We start from the raw sequence: 20,418 nt of genomic DNA on the forward strand, positions 1-20,418 counted from the left end.
GTAAATGAATAAAAGGTGTTTTCATGCAATGTTTAAAATTTATAATTTTTCTCACGATCGGCTGAAGTATTATGTGTACAAGTGCAGCGCGCTTCAGATTCTTAATCCAAGGAATCTGGTTTGAATCGGTCTGCCTCACTAATAGTTTTGCCTTAATGGATATTCCGCTTTATAACAGGTATCTTCCGGTTATGAAGGGTCAGGGAAAATAAGGCTATTTTCCTTGATTATGATAAAAGCTGTTGGGCGTCATTATGGATTCACCACACCTTGCGTACCCTTGGCTTCGAAATTTGTAGCTATGTCTACTTCACTCTTTTTTCTTCTTCATGATTGTAACACCTTTGGTTCCTTGAATAACTTTAATTTTAACTTATAATTTTTCATTAATATTTTTTTTAATTGTGAAGAATTATAATTTTTCAGTAGGAAAGGATCAGACAGCTACCAATAAAATTTTAAGGAAGTTTAAACAAAAAGATTTGTAAAATATCTTTTAAGTTTTTATTTTTGTAATTACAAAGGTTTTGCTAAAACAGATTTTGAGTGAACACACACACACACACACACACACACAGAAAGATTTAATTTAAGACTGTGTATAAATTGGAAACAAAAGCTAAATTGTTATGTATAGTCAACTAAAAACAGTGTTCTAAAGATATTTATATATTTTTACGTTTTTCCATAAGACATTCTGCCAAATACTTACTAGAATTATTAAAATTAATAACAATGTTTGGCCAATGAGTTGAAAATTGTAAGAGCCAAGGAGGACCATGCCACCAAAGTGAAATCAAATAATTTACTTGTTTTACAACACCTAGACTAAGTCAGCTGGATTTTCCAAAGACTTAATATAGTGCCACTTAGCATTTGAGGTATCTCTTTGAATTTCAGTAATTCTATTACTTATAAATACCTTCCAAGCAGAAGCATGTCCATGAATCCAGGGCAATGCTATTGTTCAATCTAAATAAGATGTATTTCATTAATAAGTATATTCAAAGCATTTATTGCCTTCACTAATAAACATGAGGGTAGTAAACAACCAGATAATTCAAGTTTTGGTAGGTTATTTAATTATTTAACGACTTATCTTAATTCAATTAAGTGCAACTGATTGTATAATTTATACTACTGAGATAACATTGTTATAGGTAATCTATCATCCCAATTAATTTTACGTTTCCATAAGGATTGCTTGAAACATTTATGATAGAAAACAATAGAACCAATAAGATTTAATGGGTCAAATACTGTTGTAATAATAGAGAATAATTCTTTAGTATAAATTTTAGTATCAATAAATTGAGTAATTTGAAATTATAATGTGTCTGTAGAATTGTTCCATAAAATGCCTAAGTTATGTAACTCATGTTCCTGTGCTAAAGGAATAAAATTATGTTCAAGAGTAGCAATATTATGATTATTAGAGAACCATTGATGAAATGGAAAACCATAACGTTAGAGTAAATTTGAAACAACCTTTAGTTGGATAGCTTCATCTAGATGGTCAGAGCCTGAAATAAAAACATAAAAATCATTTCTCATAGCATTGCATGATAATGGAAAATTTTTGGTTTTCATTTGATATTTGAATTAGGTATCTAGTGGCTAAATATGGAGCAGAAAACCGTTCCATATGTTATAGTTCTAAGTACAAAATATTGTAGTTGTTGATCTGGAGATTCACATCAGAAAAGGTTTAACTAGAATTTGGCGATACATTTGGCTAAGTATTACTGAGAATAAATCCTATTGGGCAACAAGCCCAACTAGAGAAACTATTAAAGGTTTTAGCCGAGTCATCGAAGACAACTCGCATTTTAGTATTTAGACTTGTGGGCTTAAATATTGGCTGGTGAGGTAAGTAATGTACATCTGATTCATTGGTTAATAAATCGTCAGAATTAAGTAATGACATATGACCTAATCTTAGGTATTCTTGCATAAGGACAGTATATTCCCTTTCAAGATTAGAATTGTTTCATAATTCTAATCATTCTAATCTCATTCCAGATATAAGAACCTATTTTTAACATTAATGAAAGTTTCACCTAGCTGGAGTTTATCGGATTAACGTGGTAATGGGAAGATAAAACTGATTTGATTGTTCCTAGTGATATTAAGTTGGAAATGTGTTTCACATGAAAAGGTGGAAGTTTCATTAACTGAAACTTCAGATCAGTTTCATGAATTTTCCAAAACTTTTGTTGCTTGTAAAAAGGGATGTAATATTATTCTTATGTTTAAATTAAGTAGGAAGACAACTACTAAGAATAAATCCCAGTTTAATCTCTTGAATAACAGGATATCTTGAATCTTTAATAAATTAAAATAAGGTAAAATAAGATCTAAATAAAACTGGGCTACAAAAATATCAATATTGTTGATATGTTAAATTTAGAATCTGTAAAGAAAAGATTTTGAGGTAGATTAAGATGAAAGGTTTAAAATGTATGTAATGGAAGGTTAGTTACATCTGGCAAAACAGCATAACGCATACCAATGAACGTTTTTGTATCTTGAATGCAATGTAAGTAATGCACTACACTCAGATTTGTCTAATGCATTATTTATGCCTGAAATAGGCAAATCTTTATTGAATTAAAGCCCCAATTTGCAAAAATTTAACTGACTGCCTAAGTTTAACAAGACTACACAAATGAGAATGACCAAAAACATCGTCTTTGGTCGATGTTTTGGTTGATGTGAACAATAGTCATTATTATTAAATTTATCATTACTTAATTTACAATCATTAATCTTATCAGTATGAACGACTGTGTTATGTCTTTGTTGACGTAAATCACATAAGTTATTCGAGTAACATTGGTTGTTACTATGACCTCTGTGGAAACATATGAGACAATTGTGTTCTAAAAAGTTTCTTCATTCATCATTGGATAAATTTTAAAAAATTATATCATTTTTGTAACTTATGACTGAACTTACAAAATAAACAATGCTTAAAGTTAGATCTAGAATAATAGCATTATGTTGTTTATGAATCTTGTTAACGTTTAAGTAGGATGTTTGTTAAGAGATTTAAATGCATTGTTGTAATGTTGTCCTTTAACATTTCCAATACTAAACTGTGAGTTTGTTATATGTTTTGGACAGCTCTAATTTGATAATCTTTCTTTCCATAATCTGGCAGTTTACTCTAGCCTTGTTGTTAGAAATTGAATTATAATAAATTTGAATATGTTAACTGGAAGTTTCATTGTTTCAAGTGAGTTGACAAATGAAGAAATGTCACTGAATAAGATTTAATATGATTCTCTATTTAAAAAAATGTATTTTTAAAATGCGATTATAATCCGTAATGATTACAATTAACTAATGTGGCAAAAAAACAAAATAAAACTAAATTACACAAATAATATTATACAGATAATGGTGTTAACATAAGTTACAAACCCAGTTTCAGTGTAGTGAAGGAAACTCCAATAAAATATTTTTGTTCATTCATAATTTAATTATTGAAGGTCACCAATTAAAATTTAATTTTTTCAAGCTGCAATGTATTTATATGTATAACATAATATTAGAACTTCATATGTAGCTGATATTTCATATAAAGTTTTAATTACCCAGGCCAAAAATAATCTACAGCAAATCCAGCCACAGATAATTCGTTGGTTGTGGTAGTTGCATACACTAAGTAATTGCTGGATAAATAAACAAATGGTTATTTGTTTATTTATAAACTAGTCGAAATGGATTCAGGGATGGTTAAACGGATATTTCCGTTGAAATCTGAAAACCAAAATTTTTACAATCACAATACTTCCTTTACTTCATACAAGGAAATAAAAATGAGATTTTCTTGCATTCCCATTTTAATAAAAAATATTGTATTATAAATTACATTGATAAAGTTAAAAATATACAAGTATCCTACATGAATTAATTAACCAAGACTGGCTTATATTGAAAACTGAAAAGTAGTAAGCTAAACAAAAAAATAATGTATATTATAATACAAAAGTAGATTAGAGCAAAAATTATAAAATGAAAATTTAACTAGGGTAACCTCTATATATATATATATATATAATTAAACAAGTAGTATATTACATATATACAAGTAGTAGAAAATATATATATTATACTTTTCTACTAGATTATACTTTATATAAAAAGATTTACATTTTGTATCTAACTTCCAATACTATATCAATAAATATGACATTAGAGGTTATAAATTAATGAAATGTGTAAATAGATTAGGTTTTTTCTTTTTCCTGTTTAGCCTCTGATAATTACCTTTCAGATAATACTTCAGAGGATGATTTGCATGAGTATAAATGAAGTGTTAAGTCTTGCACAGTCTCAGTTCGATTATTACTGAGATGTGTGGCTAATTGAAATCCAACCCACATCGGTATCCACGATCTAGTATTCAAATCCGTATAAAAATAACTGACTACTAAGACTTGAACGCTGTTTTCGACTTCCAAATCAGCTGATTCAGGAAGACCCGTTGACCACTAGTCTAAGCCGGTGGGTTAGGTTGCATAATATTAACCTAACCTACACCAAAATACACAAACATCTTGTAGGAAACCACATATTGTGCTCATTCCAATAAAGTGGATTATACCTCCTATAAATCTCTGATTCAATAATTTTTGGTTTTGTATGTCAACCACAAGACAAAATTAATTTTTCTGCATTTTTTTAGCATTGTCATGAGTAGTTATTCACAACTGAATAACATATTCATAACATAAAAATAACATTATATTACATAACCTCATTACATTGAAACTGAAATTAATTAATTAAATTAATTTTTGATGTAATTAGATCTAATTAAATAATTAAAAATAATAACACAATAAGACTACCTAAACTTCATGAACATAGTTTTTTATATAAGTTAGTTTATACATCTTTTTTACATTACTTTTACAAAATAGGTAAAGTCAATTAAAAAGTATGAACATATGATAGTTGTAGGTTACAGACTAAATTGATTTCGGGATTTCTTCTAAAGATGTATATTTTAAAAATATTTTTATTTAATGTTGTTTGTTATTTATATTTGTAACTTTATTTATTAAATTTTCTATTGTAAAAAATAATCATGTTATAAATAATTATACACGTTAAGTAAAACTGATAAAAAAAACAACGGTCTCTCATTTTGCCAACATAAATTTAAATAAAGAGATTGGTATTTAAAATAGTACCTAATTGTATAAAAAAGTAAATAAATAAAACTATTAACTAGTTGTAATTAAGACATTAATTAATATATATTATTTAGTTTTATTTACAAATATTATTTATTTAAAAGTTATAAACGTATTTTTTTTTAAATAATCTAATAAACAAAAATAGATGACCGCGGATGATTATTACCCGACTCAAATCTTTTGTAGAACCCACAAACCTGTTAAAACATGTTCAGATTACGCCGTGTAACTGATCGGAACGCAACGTTTCGTGTTAGCTTAAAGTTTTAATTTCCTGGATTTAAGGTAAAATTAGGGTAAACTTTTTGAAAAGCAGCATATTTATGCGAGGATTAATATTTTTAAGTATTTAAATTAATTATACAAATTAATATTCAATTTTGACTGGTTACTGATTATTTATAAAGCCACGTGCTTTAGACTGTGTAATGATAAAAAATTAGAAAATTGATTTTTCTTAAATAGATAATTCATTTAATTAATATTTATTGCTATGATATTTGTATGCAATATAATTTTCTCATTTTTTAAATTAACCATTTTTTTTTTACTAAAAAATTGTTTCAAGGCTGTAGTCTTTTGTCCATGCTTTCATGGCAATGCTTTGGTTTCTATAAAATAAAAATTCTAATAATTTTTAATTTGTTCAATATACTGCTGTTTGCTCTTTATGCACTATTGATATATTAAAAAATATATTGAATTCCTACAATTTAGAAAAAAGATTATGCAATCAGTTGAAATTTGCAACAGCCTAAATTAGGTGAAGATTATGCAATGTAGTCTATTGAAAAATAGATCTACAATCTATTAATTTATGTTAAAATGTTTATCAATTTATTTATCAAATAATTAATAGGAAAATGTGTGCGCCAATGATTGTAGCATATACTGCAAAAAGGTGCATACATAAAGATTAATTATTGTTTAAATAATTAATAATAAAAAAATTTGTGTGCCAATGATTGTGGCATATACTGCAAAAAGGTGTATACAAAAAGATTAATTATTGTTTAAATAATTAATAGAAAAATGTCTGTGCCAATGATTGTAGCATACACTGCAAAAAGGTGTATACAGAAAGATTAATTATTGTTTAAATAATTAATGATAGAAAAATGTGTGTGCCAATAATTGTGGCATATACTGCAAAAAGGTGCATACAGAAAGATTAATTATTGTTTAAATAATTAATAATAGAAAATGTGTGTGCCAATGATTGTGGCATATACTGCAAAAAGGTGCATACAAAAAGATTAATTATTGTTTAAATAATTAATGATAGAAAAATGTGTGTGCCAATAATTGTGGCATATACTGCAAAAAGGTGCATACAGAAAGATTAATTATTGTTTAAATAATTAATAATAGAAAATGTGTGTGCCAATGATTGTGGCATATACTGCAAAAAGGTGCATACAAAAAGATTAATTATTGTTTAAATAATTAATGATAGAAAAATGTGTGTGCCAATGATTGTAGCATACACTGCAAAAAGGTGTATACAGAAAGATTAATTATTGTTTAAATAATTAATGATAGAAAAATGTGTGTGCCAATAATTGTGGCATGTACTGCAAAAAGGTGCATACAGAAAGATTAATTATTGTTTAAATAATTAATAGAAAAATGTGTGTGCCAATGATTGTAGCATACACTGCAAAAAGGTGTATACAGAAAGATTAATTATTGTTTAAATAATTAATAATAGAAAAATGTGTGTGCCAATGATTGTAGCATACACTGCAAAAAGGTGTATACAGAAAGATTAATTATTGTTTAAATAATTAATAATAGAAAATGTGTGTGCCAATGATTGTGGGATATACTGCAAAAAGATGCATACAAAAAGATTAATTATTGTTTAAATAATTAATAGAAAAATGTGTGTGCCAATGATTGTAGCATACACTGCAAAAAGGTGTATACAGAAAGATTAATTATTGTTTAAATAATTAATGATAGAAAAATGTGTGTGCCAATAATTGTGGCATATACTGCAAAAAGGTGCATACAGAAAGATTAATTATTGTTTAAATAATTAATAGAAAAATGTGTGTGCCAATGATTGTGGAATATACTGCAAAAAGGTGTATACAAAAAGATTAATTATTGTGGCATATACTGCAAAAAGGTGCATACAGAAATATTAATTATTGTTAAATAATTAATAGAAAAATGTGTGTGCCAATGATTATTTCATATACTGAGAAAAGGTGTATGCAGAAAAATTAATTATTGTTTAAATAATTTATAATAAAAAAATGTATGTACCAATGATTATTACATATACTGACTATTTCAATTAATATAATGAACCAGTTTTTCATTGAAAGCTTTTAGATCAAGTCTATTGTGATTAACTGCTGCGTGAAACTTTGATGTGCATCTATAGAACAAGACTTTTTTTGGGGTAATGACTAGTTCATTTCCTCAAAAAAAGGAAAAATGATATTATTCAATGTATTTATCAAAATACATTGGTTTAAAGTTAAAACCAGTTATTATTGGAATTTTTTTAAGTAGCTGTTTAATTAAAAGTTTGAAATGATATTAGATAATGTTTATTAAAATTATGGAGTAAGACCAGTAGAATATTACTATATGTTGGCAGAGTAATAATGTATGTTTTCATTAGTTCTAAGGTCACTTGTAGATCCTAGATAAGAAAATGAATTCAACAGTTATTAGCCACACTATTACATTTATTTGTACATGTGTAAACTGTTATTAGGTTTTTACGCGTCTGCTTTGTACATATTTATAGATTAGTTTTCATATAATATTTTTTTAGCAATATGGAATTCAAGTAGGACATAAATAAGTTGTTAGGCTGTTTACATACACACAAGTGATCCGATCAGTTAATCTACACTTCTATAATTTTTTCATGATTTTGAAAAGTAATTTTCAGTTAATTAAAATCTGATTATGGTATATAGCATTGCTAACAAAAAAAAATTATGCTTACACATAACACAACATCCCCAGGCATTCATTAATTCAAACATTAAATTTCTGTAATTAGAATGAATTCTTGCACAGTTCTGACCAGCTTTTTGTTTATGACACCCTTGCTATTTTACAATCAGAAATGCACTGATTTCTTCTTTTTTTTTCATAGTACAATGCACTACATAAGTTCAACAACTCAACCAATCTTCATCAAATTTTAACATGCACAACTTCAATTACACTACTACATCATATCTAAATTTCAATGAAAATGATTTAGTAATTTTGGAGATTTTCAAGCCACGATTTTATATGTAGGCTTGTGTATATAAGGAACTTAAATTTTAAGTGAATGATATTTTTGTACTTCTCATTCCTCAAAACATAAAGAAAATTCAATTTCACCTCCTCAAACCCACCGTTCAACTGAAAATATCATACTTTTCTTCCAAAAAACCGTTAAAAAATGGTATACAGCTTTATTGTTACATATGTTAATTATCCATAGATAATATCTTCATTCATTTATCACAAGAGATCTTAATCATTATGAAAAGAATTATTTTTCATTTTAATTAATTAATTAATTATTTACAATGAAAGATAATTTAAGATTATGTTTAATTTTCATGCAGTTCCATATTTCTAGTAAGTCGAAGCAGAAACTGATTGCATATTTGTCACATAAATCAATTTTAACCAACACCTCTTATGAAATCTTTTTTAAACAGTTTTTTTTTTCAACACTGGTCACTGTAGGACCACAAAGAATAGTTAACTGGCTAGTTTTTTAGCCCTCCAATACTCCTTCATTCTTTCACTGTGCCAGTGAAATTTATTGATTACTGTATTCTTTCTTCTCCTGGATCCCTTTGAATTCTACGATTTTTTTTAAGCTTCCTTCTCTGTTTTAAATCAATCACATTTATGTTTGCTACCCTTAGGTCCCTTTAATTTGCTTGAACCACTTAACACTTATTTTGTCACCATTACACTTGTCAAAAATTCTTTTCGTAAGTCTGTTTAAATCCATTCGTGTCAGATGTCTATAAAATACCAGTCTTAAGTTAACGTGATTCTAACTCCCAGTAAAGTTCCTCATTCTTCCTTAATTTTCAACTATCGTTAGTTTTTTTGGGCCCTAGGATTTTCCTTGAGATGTTAGTTTTTTTGGGCCCTAGGATTTTCCTTGAGATGACTGTTTTCAGGCAAAAAATCTGTTCTGCACTAGATCTCCCTTTCCTGAATCCACCTTGATACTCTCCAATTTGTAGATTAATTTTTATTTTCTAATTTGTCAAGGATAACTTTAGAAAGAATTTTATATGTAATCATCAGAAGAGATATTCCTTGATAATTGTTGACATCCATTTTGTTCCCTTAGTTGTGAATTTGATGAATTAAGAGCTGTTTTCCACTTCTCTGTGAGTTCTTCTTTTTACCAAATCCCTGTAAGCATTTTACTTACCGAGCAGATTGTACTCTCCTTGGCATATTTCCACATTTCTGCTCAGATTTCACTGACTCTGATCCATTGTTCTGGTTCTACTTCTGAAAATCTTTCCTCTGTTTCTTCATAATTGAGTAATTTCCAAAATATTCTGCCAGGATTTCACATTCCTTTTTTTTTATTATAGATTTAACTAATTCATTAATATATTATAACTGACTCAGGACATAAATGCAGTTTAAATATAATTTTTAATAGCATTCTTATCCAACAGTTGTTACATAAAAAGCTGTTTCTCTTAAGTAATTTTTTTGTTGCATCTTAAAACTTTAATTTCAACTTATCCCTTTGTTTATTATTATTATTGTTGTATGGCCAAATAAAGTAACAGTTCTTTTTGTTTTTCATAAATGTCCAGATTTTTTTTTAGTACTCCAATTTCGTGTTTTATTGTACAATTTATTTGTACTATAAATCCTTCCTGTAAGTTAAAATTTTACAAATTAAGTAACTTTAACATATTGGTTAATATTTTTATTGTCTTTTTCCACAACTGAATGTTAATTGCCTTCTACTTGTAATTTTGGTTTGAATCAACATTCTCAGATTATATAACTATATATATATATATATTTGTTATATAATCTGAGATATATATATAATAATTATAATTGTAACCCCTCAATCAAATTAAATTTTTAATTTCTTTGGAGAAAAGTTATTGATTGATATTTTCTTTATGTTAAAACAGATTTTCTTTGCTTAATTATGGTGACATTAATATACACATAAAAAAATATCTGTGTCTTAACAACTTAATCTGTCTCCTAACCTAATCCCCCTTTTTTATCTGTCTTAACAACTAATCATATACTAACTTACTAACTATTAACCATTAACATTAACAACTAATTTGGGTACTGAAATAGTTTATAAGCCAATTAACTGGTGGTGGATTTTTATGTGTATTATATATGTTGCTATAATATAGCTATATGTAACATAGCTATAATATATACTATAAAAATAGTATATGCTTATGTTGCTATAATATATTTAAATTTAGATCATTAAGCTTAATCATAATTGCTGGTGAATTTATTTATTGATCAACAAAGTATTCAAAGAATTAACTAAAATCTGATTGTTTGAAGTTAAGAAAATTAGTTATTAATTACATGAGATACAGTTTGAGAGGCGTTTTCTTTTTTTACCTTATTTGGATCAATTTTTTCTTTTTTTAAGATTCTCACAGTTGAATCCTTTAATAAAAATAAAATGTAAGAACAAAATCATCTTTTTCTTAAATGACTGACTTCTTTATCTAAACCATTAACTTTATTTCCCAGAGATATTTAAATTTATTAACTTTGTTCATTTTTTCATATTTTGAATCGAATCTTTATTGGTCATGAATTTTGCCTTATTGAAGGAAATTTTGAGCTCTAATTTATCTGTGATTTCTTTTATGTGGTTTACTTGTTCTGCTACTGTGTGAGATTTTTTGAGAAAATTACAGTGTTGTTAGGAAAGGTTTGGCAGTTAATTCAAGTAACTTTTAACTTCCAACCCAGTTTTATTTCATGATGTTCCAATTTTTTTCATATTTTTCTCCCATTCTCTTAATTTTTCTAAGACACAGTTAAAAAGAATTGGTGATAAACTACCCCTCTCCTTTACTCCTGTTTTAATTTTACATTCTTCTGATAACTTTCCCATAAACTTCTCTTATTATGATTCTAATAGTTATAATTGTATGAATTAATTGGTTGTATTTATTTCAGAATAATTAGATGATATTTAAAACTATTTTGACCCAGTTCCTATTATTGAAGTTGTTACATAGTACAGGTCAGTAATTCTTTCAAATATATCGCTCAAGTACCGTTTAATCTACCAATATATTTCAATATTTCTGGTGTGATCAACCCCCAATGCAAAAATATTCTTTTGTTTACTTCTATTCCAATGAGGTGAATGAATTATTTCTACTGATATTATTATTCTACTAATATATTATATATTATTTTGCTACTGTTAATAAACTTTCTTTTTTCATCATCATAATTAAATTGCGCTTTAATTTATGTTACTTTTCGCTGTGAATAACCTTCTTCAGCCTATTGTTGTAACTCAAGAGTTTTACCTATAATTTTTTTTAACAGTCAATCTAATGTATTTATGTTCTGGAATCAATAGATTCCAAATCTTTAGGAAAGTATTTTCCAAAAATATTTATTCTCTTTACATCAAATTAATTAATTTATTATTTTGAGTGTAAATTCAGTAAACTTTTATTATTTTTTAAAATCTTTTTAGTTTTATGCCATTTTATTACTAGATTATCATTTTACTGTTCCCTTTTATCACAAAGAAAAAAGCTTTTATCCTTTTTCTAGATATTCAAATAACATTGAGCTACAACTGTTCTAACCCAGTAAACTGACTGTCTGTGAAACATTATATCTTTATACCCTTTATCTCTGCATGACTAGTAATTTTAAGAAGAGATTATTCCTCCATTCTTATAGTATTAGTTTTCTTATTTTAGATTTTATTGATAAATTATATTCTAATAAAAATTAATTTGTTCTTAAAATATATTGTAGAGATTGTTGTTGGAGGACAAGGTTGAAACGATTTGGGTGGCAAAGCATGAAGCAGTATGTGAAAGCTTCTAGAATGACTGGAAATGTTGAAACATAAAAACATAAATTTATTTTTGATTAGGAACTCTCTGTGTAATATATTCTTATGAGTGCCATATTTTCATAGTATAACTTGCGACAATAACAACATCTACTACTCTTTATTTTAATGAATTTGATAAATACATTGTCATTAAATTCAATTAACTTTATTATAACTCGGCATTTTTCAGTGTATAAGCCACTTAAATGAAAATATTGTTCTGGTCTTATGTTCCAGTTAGGGTGTATAGTAATAAGATTACAATTCAATGTTGAATTAACAGTAACCAGCATAAATGTTTGGTACTTGAGTATGTAACATATATCAGGTACCATTATCTGTGCTCTGCTTTGCGGTGTACAGCGTACAATGTCAATGCATAACTGAATGTTATGTTTCCTGCCTTTGCAGGAAATAGTACATATCAGCAAAAACAAGTGTGCTCTGATTACAGAATACAAATGTATATATCTGTAGGAAATATTACACAATTATGGTCTTACAGATATTGCTATACATGTTCTGCATATAATTAATTTCTTCAGCTGATATGTAAGAAGCATAAATATGTTGTAATATTTCAATAAGTGAGTGCGCGACGCGTACGCGTTCAACCGCGTCGGACACCGGCCGTTTTCTTCGATACGGGGTTACGCATAAACCGTAAATGTGGATAAGATGGGTGTTACTAATGTTAACACCCATATATATTTTTGTGCTGTTTCTTTACAGGTCCGACTACAGCAGTTCCATCAGCAGCAGTCCTTCCTGTTATCCACCCAAAAGAAACATCTCATTTTTTCAAAATTGTACTTTTTATATTAAAATAATTTTTCTTTAGATTTTATTAATTTTCTAGTTTTAATAGTATTTATAAAATTAGATTTTTAATGAAAATACATACATAACTCCTTTAATAAAGTTTTTTTTAATTTTTTTAAAGTTAAAAATATTTTTAAATGCACAATTTATATTGTTTTTTATTATATATTTTTTTAAAGAAATAACCTAATTTTATTATGTAGGAATTTATTTCCATTAAGGGGATGTAATTTTTGATTTGTTTTAAGAATGATTTTTGAACATTAATAATTAACTTTTATTTCACAATAATTACATTTTTTTAAATATTTAAATAATTAAACTTATTATAATTCAATAAAGGGGGGATACTCCACCTTGGCCCTTTACCCCATCCAGCGAGCTACAGTCTACATTTTCTTCAGTTCATCGCTTCAGCATCAACAGCATCAGTCCTCCCATTATCCACCCGAGGGGAATACTCTTTTTTTTCAAAATTATAATTTTTTTAATATTTAGACTGTCCATTTAATTTTTCTTTTCACTAGAAGTTAATTTACATTTAACATTTTTATTTTCATTTTAATAAAAGCTCATTTTTAGTTATATTACTCTAATTACTCTATTACTCTAAGCTAATTAAAATCTAGCTGTAAAATTAATTATAAAGTTTGCTTTTTTAAAGCTTTTTTTTTAATTTAGATTTTTCAGATTAGTTTATTTAATTGGTATCTAGAAAATAATTTTAGAATTAGTGTAATTAATGAAAATTATTTAATTTCTTTTTAACTTTTACTATATACTTTTTCATTAAGGGGGGGTATAGTCCACCCTGGCCCTTATCCTCTCAGCGATCTTCAGTCATCATCTACATACTTCTGCAATATTATGTTGTTTTTATTATGTGTTTTGTTTGAATCAGGGCAAGCTCAAAATCGGTGAATTAAATCTGTAAATCAGATATTAAAACTCATTTAAAGCATATAATAAATTTTTTTATAATTTTTTCTTTTTTAAAAATATGATTATGATTTTATATATGATTATAATTTTAAATATGAAATAATTTCAACTTGAATTATTTTACTATGTTCGGAATAAATCTCTTATGTTCTTATACCTTTAATTATTTTCATGTTGTTTCATGAAAATGGATTATTGCCTATGATCGTAAAAAAACAGCAAACCCTGATTTGAACTTTTAGTTTTAAGAAGGCATCATTATCCAGTTCGGCGGTACAGTGGCCTTCTTTGCAGTTCTTCAGCTTCATATCCACCGGTGCCAAGTCTATACCGGCGGATACCTACAAGTCTGTACCTTGATATCCGGATGATTCATAAAAGTGCTGGTCGATCATGTTTGAGGAATTAGAAGAAAGAAGACGAATCAACCTGGTTGTTATCGTGGGCTGCAATTGAAGGCCTCTACCACCACAGGGCAATAAAATTAAGGTAATTTACACTACTATTATAATTTGGGGGGAGGGGACAGACTGAGAAATATTATGGTATGTCAGTTAACCATAATTTTTTTTTCTAAGAGAAGTTTTATCATTTTTAAAATAATTATATTTTATCTTATTCATCAAATTATTATAACAAATGTATATATAAATTAAGTAAAAGAATAAAAATATTTCAATCTCTACAGAGATTTAATTCAATAAAACTGACTTACCCGTTATGTATTTATGTATCTACCCTTTAAATATTTTATATGTAATATGAACTTGATTAGTACTGAAAGTCATGATATCATCATATCCAATCAATATTTGCCACATCAGGTAAATTTTTATGATTTTTCTTTTTCTTATAAAATTGAACTATAATATTTAAATTAGTTTTATAAATTTTTGTTACATTATGTAAATAGTTTTAATATGGAAATTAAAAAAAAGTCCTATGTTATCTATTTAACAATCATTCTAAATATTTAACCATTATAATGTACAGTTTACATAACAGGTGTGGTGTTGTTACTGTTAGTATAATCGATAGATTTTTTCATTCTTATGTAATCCAACATATACTAATGAATGTGACGTTATGTATAAGTTTTTAAAATGTTTAATTTATGTATTGAAAATACTTTTTTAAGCAAAACAGAAAGGTAAATATTAATATATTACAATATACATCAGTGGCGGCATGCGTATAGGCACTGTGGAACTGCAGCATCCTCTATTTCCACTTGATATTATTAATAACAATTAATATAATGTCCCTTTTTCTTTAATTCCTTCTTTGTACTTGTACAATATATAATCCTAAGCTTAATGTCAGTAGCCATCCCCCACCCACAGTTTATGAAAAAATCGTTGTACGGAACTGTGCACTTCACAGTTCCAGCAGCACGGTTTTGGCTGTTGTGCGCATGCACACAAGGCTGTGAAGCAGAGAGAGCATTGTTGCTGCCGCAGTGTTGACCCTGGTGTCTGGTGGAAGGTAGTCTCTTTTTTACTCCACGTGTGTATGGAACATTCCTTGTTTGGTCGGTGGAAGGATTATGAAAGCGGTTTAGTTGTTTTTTCAGTAATGATCAGAAGATGGCAGAAAGCAAGGGCTGTTTGATTGCCAAATCTGTCCAAAAACACACTGGAAATGTGAAAAAGAAGGTAATTGGTAAAACGTACTTATGAATTTGTTTCTGTGTACACAGAAAATAAAATTAAGCACCATTGGACCATAGTCTTTTTAAGCAGACATTTTATTAAATTATTATCTAATGATGCTAAAAAATATTATCTGTATTAACATTTTATTATTTATTCGATTAACCTGAATGCGGTTTTTAAGCACATTGTGCTTAAAAACTGCACTGCCATATTTTTGAATATGATACAAGTGTAGAATTAGATTATTATCCTGCTTCCAGCTATTCTACGATTCATTTTTTTTTCGGTTCTTTTATTTTTCAGAAAACTTTAACCCTATCTTGAAAAGGCCCAGAAAAAAATTTTCTGGGGCAACACCGCCACTAATTTTAGCTACAAGCTGCCACTGATAATTGTAAATATATATATATATATACATATATATTTATAAATATTATTAAATTAATAATATTTATTAATATAAATAAATAATTAAATAATTTTTACTTTTTAATTAAATTTTTTAACATTTATTAATTTGTTGTTACTTTTTTTTATTATAAAAATACTTTAGTGTTTATCATTATTTTTAAAGTATTTATAAAAGAAATACTCAGAATATAAAGAACCAAATTAATTAATTAATTTATCTTTTAGTAAAGAAAAATTTTCTCTTAATTTATTATTAATCAAAAAATGTATAAAAAGTTATTAATAAACATAATTAAATATTAAAACATGAATATTCCATTCTGTTCAGATTCAAAACAGTAAACATAAAATGATGTGATAAAGAATACTATTTTATTTCTTTTTATTAAAAAATGTTCATTTTAATATTCAGTCTTCTTTCCTTTTCTCATCAGATGGTGGATTATTTATTGTTTTAATTTTTGTAGCGTTGATAATATTTTTTTAAAAATTCACGGCCAACTGGCAGATCTTCCTAATAAATCTATCAATAATCCAACTTTCTTCTTAAATCTGGAATCCTACCTGTAGATTCCAACAAAGGATATTTGCTAAAATATTTCTTTTTTAAAATAGTTTATTATACTCTATTCACATATTATTTTTTCTAACTTCTTTGGTTGATCCTGCTTTTTTAGTTTAATATCAATCTGAGTGAATGAAAAGTCTTCATCGGTGGTGATTTAACAGTTTATATACTGGCCACCATCATGTTTTGTAGTGGTATTTACATCGGCATTCATTTTCAAAAAAAAAAAAAAAAATCCCCTTATGTCATAAAAAATTTGTTTTCTTGTCTAGTACCTCATACTATCAGTTCTCTGAATGAACTTAGGTGATCTTGTTTCACAGCTGTATGATATTAGATACTGTGAACTTGAAGATCAGTTGTCACTTCCACACTAGTTTCCGGTTATGTCAATGTAACTTTGTTTTGTTCCTATTCTGTTCTGTATATGTATTGCTGAAGGTAATCAATTTCTTTTTTATGGAAAATTTTATACAACCGAATTTCTTCTTGCTTATTTTCTTGCTTCCTAACTACTTCCTATCCATTCTATTGTAATGTCCATGTGAAATGTGAATTTGATTTCTGGGGTGATCTCTCGTCTTGTACTTTGGACAAATTTATATAATTTCAAGTAAAGCTTAAGACCAAATGGCAAAATATAAATACACTGGTATTATTCAAATTAGAATGCGGTGTTGACAGCTTAATAAAAAAAGGAATATCATTGTTGCTACACTGCACATGTTAAACTATAGCAATAATTGTGGTAGTCTTCTAGACCATCATTGACTTAATGAAAAACTAAAAAATCTACTACAGGAAGCAGGTACATTATATACTGCTTCATCAGTATTTTTCTAAAGAGAAAAAATGTTTAACTTATGAAGTAAAAAAACTGGAATACCAGATTTAACTGAATAAAAATAATTTAATAATAATAAAAAACTAAAAAAATATTAACAAATCGTATATCATACAGGTAATTAATTAACTTTACAGATAATGTCCATCATTTTGGTAACAATGTGAGTTGCTTTGCACCTTATTTATAGTTTTAAAGATATATATAAATAAATTCTGAACAATTGAAGTAAAATCTCTCTGTAGGAATATATTCAATACTTTTCAAACATCTCATTTATATGAGTTATAAATTCACCAAAATAGAAAATAATGTTGATATTGTACACATTCTATAACGTATTGTGTTCAGTAGAACACATAATTACATATTAAATGAATAAGCACAATTAAATACAATACAGTTTTTAATCACATTCTAAGTGTATCTCTTCCTAACTTGAAAAAAAAATTAAGATAAAAAGTTTCTTAATTCCACAAAGTTAAAACTATCGATAAACATGACGACACAAAAGCTATATACATGAATCTATTTGTTTTATATTTAACAGATACCTACCTTATGGCATTATTACATTCAAAAAGAATTCTTTTTAATTAGAACATTTGGAGAATTTGGAGGACAGTATTCAACTTATCTAAAAGGTGGTAGTTATTGTTTTCCTTTCGTATTTGGCATCTACAATTTCCCTCTTTAGTGTCTGTCAGGTTTGCAACCATTCTTACACTCTACTGTTGCTGGTACCTGTTTTCCATGACTTAAATTTGCTGGTGGAAGCATTCCCTGTGCTTGTCACGGATTGTGCAGAGATTGTACGAAAAGAAATCCAGGTGCGAATCCAAGAAATAAACTTTAGGGACATATTACACATGTTTGTACAACTGTAGCATTTTTCCATAATGTCCAAAATAGTTCAGAAATTTAAAATTTACTAAAAGGTTTTGGACAACACTTTTAATTGATCTCCACAAAGACTTTTTGACTTTACTTAACAGTTGTTTGAATTGTCCATCTCTAATCAATGTTCTTTATCAGGAACCCACAAAAATTCCTTCCTTGATTTAAGTGTTGCTCAAGCGAGGACATTTTTATTTACAATAATGAAATCCAGTACCATTTTTATGCATTGCCTTAACAGAGTTTTTGAAAATTTTATGTGGAATGGATGTAGAAAATCATTTTCAAGTTAACTAGTAAGGGATGTAAAACACTTTTCTGTCCAGGCATAAATGCTTCACGCTTTGGTTATTAATTCCTTATTTATAATGATTTGTTTTGCCCCTGCTGCCTCATTTGCACAGAAAGCAACAAAATTTAATGCAGCTGAATTGCAAACCATTAAAAACGCAATAAATTAAACGGCAACATATAGTTCAGTGGTACTTGGGAATCTGCTAATTTGTAAAGGGGGCAGTTCACTAGAACTAATGAATTTTTTCTAATTGGATTTTCATATATTCTTATCTTTCTTTCATATTAGTTGCATCTGCTAATGGCACAGAAGGATAATTTTTGCCGTTGTGCAAAAGGATAGTTTTTAAACTAATTTTCAAAGAATCTATGAACAATCTTCTTTCTGTAAAGTTGTGTTCATTATGCAGTGTATCCATCATGGCACAAATATTGTGTCAGAACACTAAACTATTTTTCTGTCAGAATGTTAATCTTGAAACTCTTCCTGATAACAATGAAATAAATACATTTCATGTTAGTTTGGAGAAGATTCCGGCCTAGATCCCATAAGCTTGGCTTGTTTCTTTCACAAATTCAAATCCCGAAGAAGATCATAATTCACTTTGATACCTAATAAGATTCAGGGCTAGAGGATTCTGCTTCAAAAGCAGGACCTTCTTGCTCCTCTTGTCAGACTTCAGTGATTACCTCATATTCTGATTAATTTTCTAAAGTTAAAAGTGTTGGAGGTTGCGGTACTGGTAAATCGTCCCCATGAGGTGCCTTCTAATATCAGATGGTGTATGTTTGGATTTACAAGCTATTCTTTTATTTTTGTAATACAGAAATAAAAGTCCAACGATCTTGTAGTTCATACCACATGTTAATATGGCAAAATTCATGTGCCAATTATCCCTAGCCCAGACAGTGAGATATTTCACACAGGTTTAACAGTAGATGTGATGGGATCAGTTCTTACCTTGATCTCCAACTTTAATGCCGGAATTTACTTCATAACTTTTTTAATTAATGTAGTTAAACATAATAGTTGTTCTTCAAGCATCGAATCCCCACACTTGTAACAGAAGTTTGGGTCATTTACACACTTCTTGGCATATTTATTCTCTTAACGCAACACACTTGACACAGTACCTGTAAATCACAAAACAGAATGAAACCACTGTATGTGCATACGCAGTGAATGTTTAAACAATATTGGTGTGTTAATTGAATCACTCTGAAGACTGCTCTCTACTGATGTGTTAGAACCTACTGTACATGAATCAATCATCCAAATACAGCTGTTGCCTTCATAATATATTTGTATTCACTCTCAATTAGAAATCATTTAAAATATTCTTTTATGTACGTAAGTTATCCCTAAAAAATACATAGAATTCTACTTAAAAATATGTAGAAATATATTACTTAGAAGTACATAAAAAATATACTTCAAAAAATCTTATAACAGTAGATGGTGGAAAAATTTTGATTGCATTTTTTTGATTCAGTATAAAATTTACATCAGAAAAACAATAAAACTTTCATTTAACAAAACCGTGTTTATTAGTGAAATTGGATCATAATAAACTTAATGCAATATTTAATTTTTTTTATTAATCATTCTGGCAAATCTTCTTAAACCATACAACATACTATTACTGCTACTACTACATTACTGTATAAGTTGTCAACAT

General features: G+C 27.6%; 2 long non-coding RNA genes across 4 annotated transcripts in view; both read right to left on the reverse strand.

The window, feature by feature from the left end:
• Nucleotides 1-494: 494 nt before the first annotated feature.
• LOC142332499 (uncharacterized) lies at nucleotides 495-4,971 on the reverse strand. The gene is made up of 3 exons (XR_012758313.1): nucleotides 4,860-4,971; nucleotides 3,427-3,765; nucleotides 495-1,523 (listed from the first exon to the last, which is right to left on the reverse strand). It is a non-coding gene; the product is annotated as an uncharacterized LOC142332499 (long non-coding RNA).
• An 8,935-nt stretch (nucleotides 4,972-13,906) lies between these two features.
• The window catches only part of LOC142332498 (uncharacterized), a 97,276-nt gene continuing 90,764 nt past the window's right edge, over nucleotides 13,907-20,418 (reverse strand). For 2 of the 3 annotated variants that reach the window (XR_012758310.1, XR_012758311.1), the window contains exons 8-9: nucleotides 19,701-19,873; nucleotides 13,907-14,056 (exon numbers count right to left, since the gene is read on the reverse strand). This is a non-coding gene — a long non-coding RNA (uncharacterized LOC142332498). Of the gene's footprint in view, nucleotides 14,057-15,467; nucleotides 15,706-19,700; nucleotides 19,874-20,418 lie in introns of those variants that run through there. The other variant, XR_012758312.1, reaches the window with a different exon arrangement.

Source organism: Lycorma delicatula, chromosome 11 (assembly GCF_047948215.1).
Source record: "Lycorma delicatula isolate Av1 chromosome 11, ASM4794821v1, whole genome shotgun sequence".
In the NCBI taxonomy this organism is placed as follows: Eukaryota; Metazoa; Arthropoda; class Insecta; order Hemiptera; family Fulgoridae; genus Lycorma; species Lycorma delicatula.